At 34.7% G+C, this 10,884-nt stretch overlaps 1 long non-coding RNA gene and 5 other non-coding genes across 7 annotated transcripts; 1 reads left to right on the forward strand and 5 right to left on the reverse strand.

The window, feature by feature from the left end:
- Positions 1–1,033: 1,033 nt before the first annotated feature.
- LOC21412352 lies at positions 1,034–9,437 on the forward strand. Of its 2 annotated transcripts, XR_002901696.1 has the most exons (5): positions 1,034–1,234; positions 6,064–6,124; positions 8,672–8,731; positions 8,831–8,842; positions 8,933–9,437. It is a non-coding gene; the product is annotated as an uncharacterized LOC21412352 (long non-coding RNA). The 2 variants fall into 2 exon arrangements; XR_002901695.1 differs by lacking the exon at positions 8,831–8,842.
- On the reverse strand, positions 3,730–3,801 carry TRNAP-UGG. The gene has a single exon. It is a non-coding gene; the product is annotated as a tRNA-Pro (tRNA).
- TRNAP-UGG lies at positions 4,970–5,041 on the reverse strand. Its single transcript has one exon. It is a non-coding gene; the product is annotated as a tRNA-Pro (tRNA).
- On the reverse strand, positions 8,088–8,159 carry TRNAP-UGG. The gene has a single exon. It is a non-coding gene; the product is annotated as a tRNA-Pro (tRNA).
- Positions 9,201–9,272, reverse strand: TRNAP-CGG. Its single transcript has one exon. It is a non-coding gene; the product is annotated as a tRNA-Pro (tRNA).
- Positions 9,438–9,864: 427 nt separating the features above from the next.
- Positions 9,865–9,936, reverse strand: TRNAP-UGG. Its single transcript has one exon. It is a non-coding gene; the product is annotated as a tRNA-Pro (tRNA).
- Positions 9,937–10,884: the final 948 nt, after the last annotated feature.

Consider the following 10,884-nt stretch of genomic DNA (forward strand, 5'->3'; position numbering starts at 1 on the left):
AATCACATCTGTTTATTAGAGTTCATATCATCGATCTAGATTTACATTATACATCAATGATATGAAACGGGACTAGCAATTCACACCAGTTTGAGAATTTTAAGAAATAGTTTAAACCTAACTATTCAAAACTAATATATAATTAAAATTTCACCCATGCTTTCAAGTTGTTAGTATTTACCGTAAATTGTATTTAGACTTTGAGTTTAAGAAATATGAAATGTAGCACTATTAATGTGTATGTTTTTCGAGTTTTCAATCCTTAAATAACTTAAAAATGATAAGAAAAAGTTCACAGAATAACCCAAAAAAAACTCATAGAATGTCACTTGGACCATTCTAATTTAGACCCAAATTTAACTCAAATATGAGAAGAAAACCCTGATCCAAATTGAACTAGACCGTAATGTATTAGTTTGGTTTGGTATCCTCTTATATAACCATTTGGTCTCTTTGAATTATTTCTTAAACTGCCAAAAGAGATTGGTCTGGCCAAATCGATAGTTTGGGACCAGACCAACCACCGTAATTAGAAGATTATGTATTTTCACAACGTCACGTTGCTTGAATAAAAGTGTTTATTGCCTAGATCGTCCGTTTACATTGTCTCTCCTATTCTTTGTCTATCCAATAAATAAAAAAAAATCTAATTTAATTAAATGAAAAAGCTTTTTCACTCCGTTAGTTGCGCTTTAATGAATAAATGAGGTGTCAATTATTTATTAGATAGAAAAAAAATATTACAGACAATATAGATAGGGGATCAGGGCAATAAACACTTTTATTCTAGTAACGTGACGTGTGGTTTGAGCCATACAAGTATTAAAAACCAACAAGCCAATTTTTTTTTTTTTTTTTTTTTTTTTACACGAAACGACAATTTGTTGGCCTAAACTACAATAAAGTTTATTCATAATTTTTTTTTTTTTGAAATCACCGAAGCGCCACGCGGCGCGAAACGCGAAATAATGAAGCAAAATGTTTTAAGAACACTGGTCTTCTTTTGGTCTTTTGGCTCAAAACCCGCCACGAATTTCTGGGCTGGATTTTTCAATGCTTGTTTCGTTTGGTTGCCAAGAAAACGGAGGAAAATTCGTGACGGAAAAAAGAATCCAATAATACTTCACTCACGAGCCGCAAATTAACTGCAGTCCGTCGCTTTCCGGGCAGCCAAGCAGAGAACTAGTGTTGCTGTTATTTTCTCTTTCCTTTGTGGCTAAAGCGAGTGGTAAAGGTCAGTGCTTATAGACCTTGCTTGTTTGCTTTGTTCTTAAATTTTTTTTTTTGTAAACTGTGATTGAGGTGACCAATTGCAGATTCATTGGTTTCTATTTGCCAGTGTTGTTTGTTGATGAAAATACCATACTTGTTTCAAAATTGAATTCTATCTAGGGTTTTAGAATTCGTAACACGGATCATATTTTGCTGAAATTTGCTTTTTCGACTGTATATTTGTTGGTAAAAGGTCGTATTATCCTCTTAAAATTGATACTTTTGCACTTGAAGGTTATGTTATTTAGTTGATTTATCAAGTTTTACTTATTGCTTGCTCTCGAGCTCAAGCTCTTGCTAAAACTGTGAGGTTGTTTGGTTAGGGTTTAAGGTCAATATATTAGATGTCAAGATTGTTTTGAGTGGTGAGATTCATGACCTTATTGTTATATTATTTATAATATTTGTTCCATGTTTTGAGATCTATGTCTTGTTTTTATCATTATTTTGATTACTCTTGGGCCCTCTCATCAGATTTCCAACGTTTCTAATTTAGTTTCAACAACCACCCACGCTATAGCCTGCTCTATAATCAAATAGTTTTTTATTTAAAAAAAAAAGGTTCGGCTTTAGCTTGACGGGTTTTTTCAGGCAATAGAAATTCTATGTACTTATCATGACTACTTAGTTGTCCAAGCAGTTTTTGTTGTAATTGTTGTTGTATTTAGAATGAGAACTTTGGATGTAGGATTCTATGTTTTATCTGCAGAGTTACCCAGTTAAAGCGGGATACTAGTGGACATTGAGATTTTAGTTTTAGACTTATAGTTACAATTTTTCATTGCTTAAGAAGTTTGTTACCATTCTATTCTTATGCACAAATGGAGTTTTTCTAGATGACTGATTTGGTTCTTCTATTATGTGATGTAGATTCATAGAATGGTTAGCCACTTATAATTCTTGAAGTCTTAAGTGGGATCAAAAATAAAATCTTGTGTCGAGGGTGCAACACATTGGTATGTTCTGTCATTGTCTATTGAGTGGATTCTCTTTTTGGTCTTTACATAAGAAATAGAGTTGCATTAGATTGCTCTAAAGTATAAACCATTGTTATTGTGCGTTTGTTAGGCCATTGGATGTTAAATGAATGAGTTTTCAATTAATTAGGGTGTCTGCAATACGTGAATGAAAAGAATATTGCTGTCTAGATTATTCTTAATTTTGTGGTTGCATTTTATGGTGACTATAGGATTAAAGATAGTAGACATCGAATTATTGATATGCGATGGATCCATAACAGGGGGATTCCTAGTTATAATCCAACTATTATTCGTGTATATGTTTCACAAGAACACGAAACCAAAGTGGCCCATAAAACATCTAGAAGGCATGAAATAAAGGTATCATATCAAAACTTTTATTTAGCATAACCACCTCATTGTTAGTATCTGCGGCTGTGTTCTTTTGGCACTTCATTCTTGAAATGTCATGAGAAACTATTCCTATTTAGATTCAGTATTTTCAATGGTGCAGATCATGCTGACTATTGGTCAGGTCAACTTGCTTAAAAGCAATATTTTTATGCTTTGGTGGTTTCCTGGAAAAAAAAGTACTGAAGTAAAATTAATGTTGTTGACTAAGAAGGGGCATTCTAACTTCCGAGAATCGAACTCGGGACCTCTTGCACCCAAAGTGAGAAGCATATAACTAGACCAAATGCCCTCTGCTGATTATTATGATGTCTATTTTATAACTAACATGTGCATTTAAAGAATTTATTTATCATGTTGTACAGTTTCTCCAGTTGCTTTTACAGATTAGTAATCATTAGAAGTCATGTTTTAAGCATCATTGTCATCTGCCTTACTAGCATTGGGTTCTCAGTTCTTAAAACTTACCTATTGTTGTAGCATATTGACTTAAGTAACTACTTTTGTCTGTTCATTGATCTGGCGATCTAATAATTTGCTTGATATTGGCATGTTAGGGAGGCATGGAACAATCAAATTTCAATTCTCAACTCAAATTCCATGAATATTAGTGTCCTAAGTTAGTCCCTTACGCATAATAAGCATGATACATCTTGTGTCTCTTTGTAAATACATGGCGTCCTTGACACTTTAGCTTGCTATATAACACATACAATACTGGAGTTGGAAATTTAAGTATCATATTGTTATATGATATTAATATAATAGAATTGGTTGGATTTTGTCTCTCTGTGACCAGTGAGGTTACAGCTTAGGTTCTAGCATAGTACATCAGTATATCTAGTTTGTGTGATATTTACTGTTCATTAAGTCTTGTCTGAGATAGATATAAATGAGTGTGTTCCATAATAGTACAGCTCCGCTGTTGACTCAGGACCAGGTCATGCTGCATAAAGCATATAATATTTCATTTAGGAGTTGGAACTGTTTTCCCTCTTCCAACAATAATATATTAGAAATTCACTAGAAATTTCTTGGAGTAGTATTATTTAAAAACTAAACTGAATTCTTTAAGATAAAAAAAACAGGGGCATTCCGAGAATCGAACTCGGGACCTCTCACATCCAAAGCGAGAGTCATACCACTAGACCAAATGCCCACAACTGATATTTAGACATTTATTTTGCAATGATATGTTCAACAGAGAAATGAGTTCTTTCCTTGTGCAGTTTCTTCAGTTCCTATTTTGATGATTTTTTTTTTTTTTTTTGGGGGGTTGAAAAGTTGCCTCTTATGGTGTTATGTAAATGTTAATGACAAGGCTTCATTTTTATCAGGCAACTGACTGTATAGGTAAGTTCTAACATTGCCTCATTCATTTCTAGTCATCAAATTCTTTTTGAAATGTAATGTATATGAACTCAATATCATCTAAGACTGCAGGTGCAGGCAGGTTTGGTACCGCTCTTGGTAATATATCAAACTGAGAACTGTTTTCATTCTCATATCCTAATAACAAAAAGTTATCTCTAGGTACATTACCATTGGATAAAGATCCTCTCTTAGTCAGGACCAGGTTACACTGCTTAAAGCAAATAAAAAATCAGAATTTAAAAATGCTTGCACTCTTCCTAGTAACTCATTGGACCAGAATTTTAGAACCAAATTGAATATTCACCAGCTAGTAGATTCCTTGCAACAAGTAAAATAAACATAGAACTATGTTAACAGAAGACAAAACAGGGACATTCTGAGAATCGAACTTGGGGCCTCTCACACCCAAAGCGAGAATCATACCACTAGACCAAATGCCCAATAACTGGTCTTTGTGATGTTTTATCTTGCAATTATTATGTTGTGTAAATGTTAATTGTCTAGCTTTCATTTTTCTGGGACAAATGAGTCTAGCTAAGTTCTAGCTTGGCTGCATAAATGTCAGTGTCTCTAATTTGTTTATCATTTTGTACTCATTAAAGTCTTGTTGAAATAAAATGTGTCTGAACTCATTAGAATCTAAGGTTGCAGGTGCCCGGTTGGCTCAGTATCAATAGCAGTATAGGATATCAAAAGTGTAAATTGTTTTCAATTGCAGATTCCTAACAACAGAAAGATATGTTTGAATACGGTATCATTGAATGACATAGATTGGGTGACTATTTAGAACCGGGATATGCTGCTTAAAGCTTTTAAAATATCAAAACGAATATGCTTGCACTGTTCCGAGTAACTTATTATAGCAGTATTTTAGAACAAAACTGAATGTTCTACCAGTTAGAAGACTCTTTACAAGAACAATAAAATAAATATAGAACTACCTTAAGAAAACAGGGGCATTCCGAGAATCGAACTCGGGACCTCTCGCACCCAAAGCGAGAATCATACCACTAGACCAAATGCCCACTGTCAGTCTTTTAAATGCTCATCTTTCGATTAGTCTGTTTAACAGTGGATTGGTTTCTTTTATTGGGTATATTCTTCAGTATCTACTGTAATGAACCTTGTTTACATTACAGGAGATATAAAAGCACATGCACATGCTACAGGTTGCCTTGAGAGTTTGTACTACGAAATTGCCTTGTGATAGTTGATCGTTTGTCATGGTGCTAGAAAATTTGAAACTAAATATACCTTCAATAGGTTAGGTTTGTTCGTTGTGTATTAGTTTTCAAATCTGATTTGAATCGAAGTAAGACTTTCAATATTGTTTTATTTGTCATAGATCGGCCCTTTAGGTGAATCTTTTGTAGACTGTTTACTTGTAATATTATTGTTGCCTTTCCTAGATGAATGAGTTTGAACTTTAAAATGTGACACATGGAAATGATTGAACTTAAATGTTGTGAAATAAAAAATAATAAAAAAAAAGTTTGGATAAACTTAGTTGAGTTACAGATTACTTGTCTAGCTAAAATTCTGGGAAGTTGGGGCATTCCGAGAATCAAACTCAGGACCTCTCGCACCTGAAGCGAGAATCATACTGCTAGACCAAATGCCCAGCCGATCTGCTGGCCAAGGCACAAATTATTGTGTTTGAAAATTTTAAACTAGGTGAGGGAACGAGGAAAAAAATATTTTTGAGTAACAATCATCTAGTGCTTGTTCAGAGCCGGTTGTAGGTCTTAACCTTAGATGAAGGGTCTTCACAAGTGAGTAGTAACATTCGTCCACTGACCTGATAAAGTAGTACTTCTTTCTGGATTTGTAGCATTTGAGTCACAAATGTAATACTATGTTAGCATCTTTAGTACACTTGACATTTGACCTAAAATTTTGTGATCTTTCAGTGACCTGTTCTTTGTGTCTGAAAACATGGTTCTTTGTGTTTTCTTTGTAAGATCTAGGTATTCCTATGTTTTTATAGGCACGCCTTTTGGTTACGAATTTGCTGCCAAGGTGTATGCTTACAATGTGTTTCTTATAGTGCTATGAAATTTTACTGGCGGGATTTTATTCTTCTGGACTAATAAGCTTCCACAATACAGGTAAGTTCTAGCAGTTTGTTTTCTATTTTTTATACATTAAAGTCTTTTTTGAAAAAGAACGTCTGTGTATTCATTATCGTCTAAGATTGGCATGTGCTCAGCTGACTTGAGACCATTAAACTGTATAAAAATATCAATAAGAAAATTGTTATAATTTGCAGTTACCTAACAAGACAAAATGAAAAGGGAGGGACTTTATGACATCAAACATATAATAGCAAAATTGAAAGCTGTATCTATACTCGGTATGTGTTTTGCAACAATAAATATAAAAAAAAAAAGATGAATCTATGTATGTTATGGATACTATGTTAGCATCTTTAGTACACTTGACATTTGACCTAAAATTTTGTGATCTTTCAGTGACCTGTTCTTTGTGTCTGAAAACACGGTTCTTTGTGTTTTCTTTACCTGAAGCGAGAATCATACCACTAGACCAAATGCCCGATGCTAGCACTTAATGTCTACAACTGATTTCTGATTTTTGGTTTACTGTTTCTTATGTTGTTGCTCTAGTGATTCAGACCATGTCTTTCTTAGACTGTTTGCCCAGTCTCGCACCTGAAGCGAGAATCATACCACTAGACCAAATGCCCGATGCTAGCACTTAATGTCTACAACTGATTTCTGATTTTTGGTTTACTGTTTCTTATGTTGTTGCTCTAGTGATTCAGACCATGTCTTTCTTAGACTGTTTGCCCAGTCTCGCACCTGAAGCGAGAATCATACCACTAGACCAAATGCCCGATGCTAGCACTTAATGTCTACAACTGATTTCTGATTTTTGGTTTACTGTTTCTTATGTTGTTGCTCTAGTGATTCAGACCATGTCTTTCTTAGACTGTTTGCCCAGTCTCGCACCTGAAGCGAGAATCATACCACTAGACCAAATGCCCGATGCTAGCACTTAATGTCTACAACTGATTTCTGATTTTTGGTTTACTGTTTCTTATGTTGTTGCTCTAGTGATTCAGACCATGTCTTTCTTAGACTGTTTGCCCAGTCTCGCACCTGAAGCGAGAATCATACCACTAGACCAAATGCCCGATGCTAGCACTTAATGTCTACAACTGATTTCTGATTTTTGGTTTACTGTTTCTTATGTTGTTGCTCTAGTGATTCAGACCATGTCTTTCTTAGACTGTTTGCCCAGTCTCGCACCTGAAGCGAGAATCATACCACTAGACCAAATGCCCGATGCTAGCACTTAATGTCTACAACTGATTTCTGATTTTTGGTTTACTGTTTCTTATGTTGTTGCTCTAGTGATTCAGACCATGTCTTTCTTAGACTGTTTGCCCAGTCTCGCACCTGAAGCGAGAATCATACCACTAGACCAAATGCCCGATGCTAGCACTTAATGTCTACAACTGATTTCTGATTTTTGGTTTACTGTTTCTTATGTTGTTGCTCTAGTGATTCAGACCATGTCTTTCTTAGACTGTTTGCCCAGTCTCGCACCTGAAGCGAGAATCATACCACTAGACCAAATGCCCGATGCTAGCACTTAATGTCTACAACTGATTTCTGATTTTTGGTTTACTGTTTCTTATGTTGTTGCTCTAGTGATTCAGACCATGTCTTTCTTAGACTGTTTGCCCAGTCTCGCACCTGAAGCGAGAATCATACCACTAGACCAAATGCCCGATGCTAGCACTTAATGTCTACAACTGATTTCTGATTTTTGGTTTACTGTTTCTTATGTTGTTGCTCTAGTGATTCAGACCATGTCTTTCTTAGACTGTTTGCCCAGTCTCGCACCTGAAGCGAGAATCATACCACTAGACCAAATGCCCGATGCTAGCACTTAATGTCTACAACTGATTTCTGATTTTTGGTTTACTGTTTCTTATGTTGTTGCTCCAGTGATTCAGAATTGAAAGCTGTATCTATACTCGGTATGTGTTTTGCAACAATAAATATAAAAAAAAAAAGATGAATCTATGTATGTTATGGAAAAACAGGGGCATTCCGAGAGTCGAACTCGGGACCTCTCGCACCCAAAGCGAGAATCATACCACTAGACCAAATGCCCGTTGCTAGCACTTAATGTCTACAACTGATTTCTGATTTTTGGTTTACTGTTTCTTATGTTGTTGCTCCAGTGATTCAGACCATGTCTTTCTTAGACTGTTTGCCCAGTCTTGCCTTTACTCGAGGAGTAAAGTATAAGCATGAGACACAGAAAGAACCAAACTTAAATGCTACTGTAAAAAATAATTGGTCAAGAAAAAAGAAAATGAAAGTGGGTTAGAGATTTCTTGCCAAGCTAAAAATTTTTGAAAAATGAGGCATTCCGAGAATCAAACTCGGGACCTCTTTCACCTGAAGCGAGAATCATACCACTAGACGAAATGCCCAGTTGACATGCTTTGATCAAAGATCAATGTTCAATCGGTTAATAGTTTAAACTAGGCAATGCACTAACTAAACAGCATAATCTTATTGGGTAAGATCATCTGGTGCTTGTTAATAAATCTTACCCTTAGATGAAGAGTTCACACAATTTTTATTTATTTACTGATGTGGTTCTGTTGGCTAGTATAGCAGCATTTGGGCAGTTCTTTAGCATTTAAAGCGGGCAATGTGAAAATCAGCACCTTCAGTGTACGTAACATTTCAGCTTTAAATATTTTGTTCCTCTTTTAGAAATTAATGTTTTATTGTTCTGAATTTGCTATCAATGTATGATGAATGATTTTACAGGTAATGATCCTGGTATGGCCACACAAATGTCAACATCTCTGTTTTTTTTTTTTTTTTTTTTTTAATTGTTTCCTATTTATCAAGTCTTGTTTTCATTTGCAGGCAGATTTCTGACAGCATCATTCAAATTAAGTGGAAATTTAAGACAGCTGTTTTCATTAAATTTTTTTAAAAAATGATGGTTGCCCTAGAGTCCTAGCTAGTAATAAAATTCGTTTATAAAAGAAATAAAATAAATAAACTGGGCATTCTGAAAATCGAACTCGGGGCAGTTCCAATCTTGCATGCCCTGTAATTTCTTGCTTATTCTTTTTATGGTTATCCAATAATTTCAACCACATTTTGTCTGTCTAAAAAATGTTGGGTGGTTGGGGCATTCCGAGAATCGAACTCGGGACCTCTCGCACCCGAAGCGAGAATCATACCACTAGACCAAATGCCCAGTTTATGTAGGCTTAAAACAAAAATTATATTATTTATTTTGATGCCCCATCACGATGTAATATATGTATGTATATGGACGAGTTATATTAACGATGTAATAAAGACATGACGATTATTCCTTGCCTGTTAATAAAAATAATTGTAATAATAATAAAAATGTATATTCCCCTGAAAAAGAATGTAAAGTATAGGTAGTGTATTTTTTTTTCTTTTTTTATTGGAGTGGTGTTGCTGGATCTGTATTTGGTAAATTATTTCTAACCAATGTGTTTAGTTTGCTTCGAGTTTTGTGTCGTTGACCCATTTTTTAATTTGCATTACATTTCATCTTGAGCTGGATCCGAGAAAGAAAAACTCTTATTTTATTGTGTCATATGGTAAATTAAATAAAGCTGGCACTCGTTGCAATGAGATTTCCATATTCTTTTTCAAGGCTTCGTTGCCACTTACCAATTGTTCACGGACCTCTATCAGCTTCACCTACCAGAATAGAAACTCTTTTTTTTTTTTCTTTTGCCATTTCTCATTCTATTTTCATAATTTTGTTCCAAAGGGATAAAAAAGTTGAATCTGGAAGAAAGTAAAAACTTGGGGCATTCCGAGAATCGAACTCGGGACCTCTCGCACCCAAAGCGAGAATCATACCACTAGACCAAATGCCCAATTTGTTGTCAAGAATTTATGGGTAATAAAAATTAAATTAAACTACTCTATTCCAATTTGGTGGGTCATTTGACTCATTTCTACGTAGCTTTGGCGGATGAATTACACTACAGTCCACAGTATAGCCATTGCTCTTGTGGTTACATACCCTAGGGCACGGTTTCAACTCTTGGATGTCAATATGGTTTATTATTATTATTATGGTGGATTCATTAGTTTAATTTTCTTTTAAAAAGAGGAAAAATTATATGCATCTTTTCTGGGGGCGATTATGTTGCAAGTTGCAACAGCGATGCTGGGCCAAATTGCACACCTAAATAGAGCTAATACATCGCAAACCTAACTTGACGTTAATCATGGTTTGGAAAGGATAATACGTAATTAGGTCGAGTTTCATAATATTAATAGATAGAGACCTGGCAAGAATCAAGCTAGGCCTTCATGAAGAAATTTTGGTAATCAAAAGCTTTTGTTCATCACCTTAGGAAAAGGAAAAGTAACTACTTTGTGAACTAAGCATTCCAGTGATCATGATCTTCTATCCTTATTATTATTATTATTATTATTATTGCTTCAAACTGCGATAAACCCCAATATTAAACGCATGTATATAAATACACCGCTACGCTATATTTGCAACCATTACTCTTTTCTTTTTTTTCTTATTTTGGTGTGCACGAGAATAATGTTTATCTAATTAGTAATGTATAAATTAGATAATACACACTTGAGCGATAAAAAGGGTTATTAATGTTGTCATAAAAAGATGTATAGTAAATAGTAATCTAATATCGTGAAAGGATATATATGTGAATGGTATGGAGTCCTTTTAAATTCGGAGAAATGATAGCTAAATAGCAATACCAGTAATGCTTTTTACAAATTTGCTTTCATTGCCACCCGCATTTATCTGTCAGTGCTTTTCACCTGAACCTCAGGTTTTTTGT

Source organism: Morus notabilis, unplaced genomic scaffold (genome assembly GCF_000414095.1).
Source record: "Morus notabilis unplaced genomic scaffold, ASM41409v2 Scaffold722, whole genome shotgun sequence".
Classification (NCBI taxonomy): Eukaryota; Viridiplantae; Streptophyta; class Magnoliopsida; order Rosales; family Moraceae; genus Morus; species Morus notabilis.